Source organism: Triturus cristatus, chromosome 1_1 (genome assembly GCF_964204655.1).
Source record: "Triturus cristatus chromosome 1_1, aTriCri1.1, whole genome shotgun sequence".
NCBI classification, from domain to species: domain Eukaryota; kingdom Metazoa; phylum Chordata; class Amphibia; order Caudata; family Salamandridae; genus Triturus; species Triturus cristatus.
Window position 1 is genome coordinate 850,231,405 of NC_140579.1, and position 10,054 is coordinate 850,241,458.

A 10,054-nucleotide genomic window follows, 5' to 3' on the forward strand; every position below is an offset into this window, starting at 1 on the left:
CACAAAACTCAAAACCTAGTGAGTGAATAAACTGTGCTCAAAGGGTCAAGACTAAACTCAATGAGTAAGACTGTGCTTCAAAGAGTGAAACTTACACGCAGTGAGTGACAGCGGGAGCACATAATGGCACAGCTCCATAACTACCAAGATGCTTAGATTCAGTTTAGAGCAGAGAAGGGTACCCAGAATCCCTATGAGGCGGGATGGCTGAAAAATATACAAAAACTCAGATAGGAGGGTGATATACAGACAGTCACATTCCTCAAGGGAATCAGTACAATCCACAGTGTATTTGCAGTGGAAAGGATGCTTGACCTAAGGGTCTGGATACGAGGCTGGGAGGGGCGGCACAGACGTCAGACAAGGAAGTATTTATTCTCAGAGCAGTTGTTGAATACAGAGAAATGGCTCCCAGCTAACCAGGGACAGAAAGAAGTGAGATATGAGGCCAGAAGGCGGGACAAAAACAGCCTTTGATATCTTTTATTGGACTGACTGAAACTGAAATGCAACTTTAGTACAGTGTCCTAGCAGTCAGAGAGCACAGACCTCTTACTGAGAAGGTAGTGATGGAATCCTGAGAGCGAGAAGATGCTTTGGACATTATTTTAATACAAGGAGAAGCGGCAGTGGTACTCGGACAGCCGGGGTAAATCCCAAGCTCCTGTGGGGTCTTTTAGGCAGTGCAATGTGTTTGCCCTACCTAAATAGGGCCCAAAGCCCTTCTTACACTCAGTCTTTGTTTCCGAGTGCTCTTCGGGTAAGGCGACTATAGCAGCGTGGGCAGGTCATTATGCCACGCGTGTCTCTGGGACTTCGATGCTGAGTCCAACTGTGGCAGCAGAACCCAGCCTCAGCAGTCAGTCTCTAGCTAAGGACTGCTCTAGTCTTGGCAGACAGTGACTGGCACAATGTTGATGATGCCTCACTCGCCCCCAGGGCACGTCGGAAAATGCTGGCTTATAAAAATCCAAAAACAGTAACACTCCTGCTCTACCCTATAGTGGCTATTATAACCAGGGGCGTAGCTTCGGGAAGGGGTAGGGGTTGGGGTGTTACACTACCTAATAAATGTATTTTCTGGTTAATAGTTGGGTACAGGTGCTTTCAGTCTCGTACGGTGAGGTGTCAGTTTTCACCGGCAATTTTAACACACAAACAAACAAAAAAGCACACACACGCTCTCCTCTCTCTTTTGGTCTTGAAAATGTTCGCTATTTTACAAAATATTGTGTTTTCTCACTTAGTACCCTACCAATCCGCATTAGTCTCCATTTCAACTGCCCCTTTAGTCCCTTTCATGCACCCTGCTTGGTGTTTAGTGTATTTTAACATTATATGCCAGCGTGATTATTGGGAAATCTGAAACTCACACCCCTCCCAATCCTGCTGACGAAGCAACACCCCTACAACTGATTTTGTGTTTTTTCCTCTGTGCAAATGATCATGCATTTCTTCACTATTACAAATTATTTTGCTATTTCTAAGTACAATTTCCAATACTGAAATCTCTTGAAGAAAAACAGCGGCATTGATACAGCATCAGAGTACAGAAACCTTATGCCCAGTACATTTATTTGTTTTATGTGGCACTTCGTATTTAACTATGCTGCTTGAGCGCAAATAAAAAGTGATTCTATGGCAGGACCAAAGGCTCCAATTATTATTATCAATCTTTACTGCCAATAAAGACAGCAGCCAATGAAAAAACAGAAAACATTCACAAATACTACATGCCCCATGAGGCTTTGAACCACACCTCCTAAAACCCACCAATAGTCAGTCATTAACCAGTACAAAATAGAGAAGCACCATCTTCCTGCCTCTTTCTTTGGTGACCCGCAGTCAAGTTATGTGCCTCTCTATTTTGTACATGTATCATTGACTACAGTGTTATACTACTGCTTTCACTTGGATTTGAAACAAAAGCAAAGGTGCACCACCAATGTACAAGACAGGACAAAAGATTAGATCCATGTCCACAAATGTATTCCTTAGAGTTCCTCTTTTATTTGGTACAGGATAAGATAAAAACACGATCAAGATGATCTAAACAGCCGACGCGTTTCGTCTCTACAAAAGGATTTCTTCAGGGCATAGTAAGTCTGGTTGTTGTTATTGTAAAAGCGTTAGTCCGTCCTAACGCTTCCTGACAGAAGACGCTTCGTTTGCGAACGCCAACGTATTGAGGTTGGTTACGGTACATTGCCAATTACAATGAGCCCACCTTATTTTGTTTGGGCCAATGTGACACATGCTGCAGAGCACAAACATGACACCCTGCACAACATGCCTGGGTCACTGCACGTTGAGTGCCTGTCCTGACAATCATCACACACTGGTCAGACCTTGCAAGGAGACATAAGGTATGGACATGTAGTCCTTGTCCGCAAAAACAACCCATACCTGAGACAATGTGATTGAGACAGCTCAAAAAGTGACACCTCTCAATTTGGGTTTACTAAAAAGTGCATCAGGAAATCCTAAATGTACTCCACATCACCTCGTGAGGCTGCCAACACATATTTGTGACACAAAACCTCAACAGATTGTTGTACATAGACACACAGGCACTGGCCAGTGTGAGGATGCAGAAGCAAAATGGCATCAGTCTGTACAATGGGCAAATGTAGCACACTTTAGATGAATACAAATGAGGCGAGGGAACAATGCCACCAAGGGAAAACTATGCTGAACACATTGAGAATGGGCACAGTGTTGGATGACACACATGATACTGAGGCAATGGTGTTTTAGGGTACTGAAGTGGGCACACTGCTCCATGGTCCTGGAATTATCTGACTGTAACATGAGCTACCGTCCCGGCACTATGCATATCTCCCACTCATGCACATCATGTCTGAGGCCACAACATCGGTCATGCATGCTGCAAGTCTGTTCATTTAAACACTCACACTCCTATGTTGAGACTCAGCATCAGTGCCAACTGATATGGACCCCCAAATGACTGAACAGGACAGGGCACAGGCAAGGTAACAACACATGTCTCCGACCCCACCCCCACATGATGCAGACAGCAATGTGAATTTGGATTAACCGCCAGCCTAGATGACCATGTGCAATAGTGATTACACACAGACCAGGGAACACATGTCAAGGAGGGGAAAGGAGGAAGAACAGAAAATGCAATGCACATATTAACCCTGCCAGTGTATCCATGCGACTGGGCACTTCCCAAAGCTGGTGACACACAAACACACATGTACCTACCCCCTTGCTGCTGCTGCATCGCCTGTAACCGCCTATCCATGTCAGGGAAGACCACCGCCAGGACACGCTTCATTTGGTGGGTCAGGCGCCGGCACCCGCCGTGGGGGCGTGGTGGTGAGTCCCCCAGCAGGACCAGGGCAATCCTCCTGGTCCAGCACCGGATGTCCTGCCAGCGTTTTCTCACCTGTGCCAGGCGCCGACTGCGACCCTCCACAGATCTCACGGCCCTGACGGCCCGCTTCCATATCTCCCCCTTGGCGTAGGCAGTTACCTGTGAGGATGACAAAGTGAGACAACATCACTACACCTGCTCCATGTCACAGAGACACACATTTGAACATCTTTGATATGTTGAACAGGGCATAGTATGCTGCCAACGAATAGCACCTTTGTCATAGGGACATTAGGTGCTGTGGAATCCCCAATGCACTACATGGCATTGAAAGTACACAGGTGGCACGAGGGGTGCAACACACTCCCTGATCATGGCACACACTGGACATCACAAGCAACACAAAGCTGATGGCCAGCACCTCCAAGCAGTCACATGCCCCAGGCCACTGACCCAACAGCGGCAGACTACACAGACACACAGGCACAGATCATTCACCTGCCAGCGGCAACAGCCAATACAAACCTCACTCTGCACATGTGCCACTTGCCTCGGGGGTGTCACAGGCGTGGGGCTAGCCCAGCAAGTCAGACACAGCACGGATCACTTCTCACATCAGGTGGGTCGAGCTGTTGCCTCCTCCATGCAGCTGTGGTGCAACACTCCACATAGACACTCACCCACATGACAAGGAACATTCACACACATCAATGTCCAGATCATTTGTCACTCTCACCACAGCTCCACTCAACTCACACATCTGTGGGTACAGTCACCTGTCACACGGGGGGAACACTGAATCACCTCAGGACTATAGAACAAGAAGGGCCAAGAGGATTAGCTATGCTGAATGTGCCATGCCACAGTAAGCACAATGCAAGTGAGGAGTCCACACATGAACCACATCATGCTCTGCATGACAGACATGAGCCATCCCCCCCCCCCCCCCCCCCGGGACCCACTCTAAACAACATTTCATGTCTGACACACCTGGACACAATGCCAGAAGTGCCAGTCACAAAACAGAAGTGGCACAGTCCAAGGTAGCGGAGTCAGCACTCACCTGCTCCCCTGGTCTACCATACAGGCTGGGGTACTGTGGGAGGATGACGTCCAGCAACGCCTCATTCTCTTCCTGTGTGAATGGCTGGGCCCTCTCCACAGACCGCGACATGGTGCCAGAGGAATCACAAGCAGCAGCAGTGGTGTCGAATCAAAGGTTGTGCAGGCAAGTGCCCTCTCGTGGGTTCTGCCTGACTTATATCTGCCTTGCTGGCCTATTTCAGTAACAGGAGTGCAGAGTGATTGGTCAGACTCCTTTGCATCCTACGTTTCCTCCAATCCCTTTAAACATACACCAGTGACAGCATTAGCATTGTTTCAAATTTGCAGCATCATGTCAAGTCAACAACCACTTTGCAACAATGTATAATGTGGCAAAATGCTTTTTCCAGGCCACATGATGGAAAAATGTGATCTTCAAACTGGGTATCCATGACAACCAGCATGCATGTAGGCCCTAATACTTGTCCCTTATGTGTCCCCATTGTAAATTTCAAATCCCCACACAGGTACGGTGCGTTTCACACGTACCCCTAGGGCACCACTACTCTAGTGCTACGGGCCGTACACACGTGTGTAGGGGTCGTATCCCTATGGTAGTGTTGCCGTAGGTGTACGCCATAGTGCTACGGACCGTACACGCGTGTGTAGGGGCTGTAGCACTATGGTAGTGTTGCCGTAGGCATACGCCATAGTGCTACGGGCCTACAGCAACACTACCATAGGGATACGACCCCTACACACGCGTGTACGGCCCGTATCTCTATGCCGTACGCCTACGCCAACACTACCATAATGCTACGGGCCCTACACACGCGTGTACGGGCCGTATCTCCATGGCGTACGCCTACGGCGACACTCCCATAGGGATAGGACCAGTGTGTACAAGTACGTGTGTATGGTCCGTACACACACGCATACTCCTACCCAAACCCCATATAGTGATACGACCGTACCCACGCCCTCAGAGCGTGTGTACGGTGCGTTTCACAGCTTACACTGGTGATAGGAGGCGCACAGGAAAGGAATGGAGGTGTCTGACTCGCACAAGGATGGACATCAAGTCATTGTCAGTGCAGTGCTTCATGTGTAGGGCCTAGGTGTGTCAGGCAGAGAGCTGGCACATGTCTTCTCATGTTTTAACCCAATAGTTGTGTGATGACCTGTGTACACATGTCATGTGTGATGGGGCACTATGTGGCGCACTTCCCCTTCACACCTTTTACATGTGTGCATGTAGTTCAAACTTGTCAAGCACTGCATCACTGTCATGGCACAGTCACCAACACGCAACTGTCCCTTGATGCCAGGTACACGGATGATGACACCTGACATCTCACTACCAGCGTGCCCCGATGTGACTATGTCATGTGTGTGTCATGTGTTCCCATGATCTTGCTGTTGGTGTTCCGTCAACGGCATCTGCTGTAGCTGCATCCAACATGTGACTGTGTGTAGATGCCCATGTCACACTATTACGCACACCAGGACACATGTGGAATAACACGTAACATGTGTCTGTATGCATCGAACAGGGACTTGCGAGCTTAGGGCATATCTGCGTAGTCTCAATGTCTGTGTGATCATTTTTGACATGTACCCCTTCATGGCAAGGTGTGTGGTCTGTCCTTTTTCCATGACATGTGACCTGTGCGCCTAGTTGCCGGCAGCTGTCTGTATGAGATAACATCCTTCAAATGCACATATGTGGATGTATGTCACTTCTGTAATGTGTCTAGCTGTTCACTCACACTGGCCCACAGCTACTTTCATGGCATGTCATGTAGAACTTGACAATCCACGTTTGTAGCTGGCTCTTCGTAGGAGTATCACCTGGCTGGCATACGTGTGCAGGATGGACCAGACTCTGTATGTAGCATATGTGTGTTAGCTGTTGAACATGTGCTCAGTTCATTGACATTGGTGTAGTAATGTACTCAATCTTCGTTATTCCTTCCAAATTTCTGCAGGGCACCACCTCTCCCCCGACCAATGCCAGACTTGGCTGCCATGAGGGAACGTGACTGCATACGCCGCTACAGATTCCCCCAACAGTTAATTGTGGACCTGACAAACAGGCTGGCCCCACACCTCCAACCGCGACACAGTTATCCGACTGCGCTGACCCCCAAGATGAAGGTGATGTCAGCCCTACATTTCTTTGCCACCGGTACGTTTCAATTGACCATAGCTGATGTGGGTGCATGTCCCAGACCATGTTCAGCCGTGTCCTGCATGATGTTTTAGAAGCCATGTTGGAGCACCTGAATGAATTCATCCATTTTCCAACTCCTGAGCAGTTGACAGGTATCAAGGGTGAGTTCTATGCCCTGGGAGGGATGCCCCATGTAATTGGGTCCATTGATGGGACACATGTGGCTTTGGTACCACCACAGGCACAGGAGGTAGCCTTTCGTAACCGTAAACATTACCACTCCATTAATGCCCTTGTGGTGTGTCTTGCTAACATGGTGATTTCCCATGTCTGTGCACGTTTTCCAGGGTCAGCACACGATGCCTACATCATGAGGCGTAGCAGGGTGCCAGAAATGATGCTGCAGCTGCACAACGAACGAGCATGTCTTGTTGGTGGGTAGACTCTGTTTGTCCAGTATTCAGCTGTATCTTAGTATGTAAATGGCATCTCCTCACCCTCTTCTTTCCATGTGTTTCCATGTAGGGGACTCTGGCTATCCCAACATGCCATGGCTGGTGACACCTCTCCGCAACCCGAGAACAGCTGCAGATCACCGTTACAACAACGCCCATGGGCAGACCAGGCGAGTGACTGAGAGGGCGTTTGGCCCCTGAAGAGCCGATTGCGTTGCCTCCACAAGACCGGCGGGTCCCTCCCATATGCACCGGTGAAGGTCTGCAAAATCTTCCTCGTGTGCTGCATGCTGCACAACATGGCAGTGGAAAAAGCTGTGCCACTCATCCTGGATCCCGATGAGCAGGAACATAAACCCGTGGAGGATGACGGCCTTGGTCACGAGGCAAGTGAGGAGGAGGAGGAGGAGGAGGACATCCGGAGTCAGCTCATACGCAACTTCTTCTCATAATGGTGAGTCCCTGGGTCTGAGTGTGCACGCTTGGAGCCTTGTGTGGCATGTGTTGCAACTGTGTGTGTCCAGCTGACTGTATGCTAAGTGACTTTGAGGTGTGTGCTGATGTGTCACTCGAGTGCTGCTGTCATTCCACACATTTTAGCTGACACACTCAATTGACAACTAGCATGGTGTCAACCTTATTCATGTAGAGTACATGACCATGCATGCGGATGACTATGTTTTTCCTGACTTCTTGTGTGTCTCTCATCCCCAGGTATTTGCGCATGCTGTCTGCTCGTGGCATCGTTGTGCTCCTGCTATTCCTCATGAGTAATGCAACGTGTGCTGAATCAGCGTTACATGCACGGACATGGTGAGAAGTCTCCTTTGGGTAAGGATTGCAGCAAGGCTTTTTGGGTGTGGTAGTTGTTTGTAATGTGTGGGCACTGCTCCTGTGCAGGTTTTGTTACTATGCATACATGTCGACTCACCATGGGGCACATGACATGTAGCATGACTCACATGAATTGATAGTCACACTTCGTGACAGTCATCTGTTATGGTATTGTGGATTTTGATGAAGGCATCAATGTGTGTACAACTTCCCTCGGAAACATACGGGAGGCTACGGGTGGACATATTGCGGGAGATCCCCATGAGAGGCTCAATGGGGAATTGCAGCCTCTCCGTGTGCAGCAGGGGATGTTTGGCTCACCCCCTTCACTTGTGTGCCACCCCCATGGGGGTGTCCAGTGTAGGTCCCACATGTTAATCCAAAAGACCTGCGAGTCTGTTAATTTTGATGCATTTCCATAGGTGTGAATCTGAGTAATAAAGGTGTTCCTCAGCCTCCAAGGTGCCTCATCTCTGTCAATGCCGGTCTCTTGCCACTGTGCATGCGCCATCTCTGGCATGGTTGTCAAGGATTGTGCATATGAGTCTATGTGTAGATTAGCAACCTGCATGCTGTTCTACATGTATTTGATTCTCTATTGTGCATGACATCCATGGCTGTGTATGTGTTTTGGTATGTTGGTCCCTACAACGGGCCATCAATACCTTCTGGGGTGTGTTTCCCGTGCGCAGCTTGGCCTTCAGTTTCATGATCCGGTGTCAGTCATCTTTGGGGATTGTGCATCCTTTGTCTCTGGGTGTGCCATTGAAAACCGGTCACTCCTTCCTTGACATACACCTGTTGCAGTAGTCCTTTCTGACATCCTAGTCTTTGTGTGGAAATTGTGGCATAGTTTCCAGGACATGCCGCCTGCTTTTGCAGCCACTGCAGCAAGGGCACACGAAGTTTCCTGATTTGACAACACACACACATCAAAGATGCTCCTCCCTTCCTCCATCAACCCATTAATTTGGCTGTCATCAGCTTGTCTGAGCCACAGTTGCGGCCACGCGGTACCAAAGGCTGGACCGTCTGCACATGCAACGTGCACATTGCACGAGCCTCATGTCCTTGCATGACCCACATCACACTACAGTCTGATGTTGCAGCCACCCTCCAAGCAATGTCCATCCACACATCTGCCGCCAGCTCTCAGGCATACACTAAGCGCACACACAACACCTTTGCATGATGAGTGTGCAACTCCGACTGCCTACACAGCGCTGCCACGCCTTCCAGGACCTGTCACACCCACCAGGTCATGTCCCTCCTACTCCCCACCGGCTCTGTACCCCGGCAAGGCCATGGGAGTGGGACTCAAGGCTTCTGCATGTAGTATGCTGTCGCTGTGAGGCACATGGCACAGGTATCTTCTCTCAGCGTGTCAATCTACAATGTGTCCAGGACCCCCCTCTCCACCATCACATGCGCACACAACCTCATCATCAACTCGTATGCCATTGCACAGCCAGGTGCTCCTCACCCTCACCAAGGACGCAGACATTGCCAGTTCCAATATTCTAGATTGCATGAGATCCATTGATGAATGGCAGAACAGCAGCCACCTGAGGCTGGACTTGTACAGGACTGAGGTCAACATCTGAGGATTGTCCCCTTACAGCTGGGTCAACTGCTTGTGTCCCACCCGCAAAAGCCCCGCACAAGCACCCAGTGTCCATGCACACAAGATGGTGTGCATCATGGATTGCTTGCTCACATTTGCCATGGTAATCACCAGCATCTGTGCCTCAGACTGCAACACCCTCTGCATTATGCACATGATCTCCAGATAGATCCACTCCAAGGAAAGACGGACCATCCCCCAGGTCCACGACAACATCCATGTCAAATACTGCCCTGCCCTCTACGGGGCAGCCACATCTAAACTCCCAGGACACTTGTCCACATCCAGGCTGCATCTGCACACCTCAGCTGCAACATCCCGCGCCCCAGCCACATCACCGTCCAGCAGAGATAGCTGCAATGGATCACTGTGTGCTGCAGGATGACCTTCAGACTCCCCACCCACACTCAGGAGGCAGGCCACAACCCCGACCCAACACCAACCTTGTACCACTGTCATCTGAGAACCCGTAGCTAGGGGTGGGCAGAAAACTACACTCCTTCAGCGTAGCAGATAAAGCCAGCCACTCCTGCACACCGGCCCGGTCCCTGCTTCTGATAGCAGCCAGGCCGGAGAGAGCC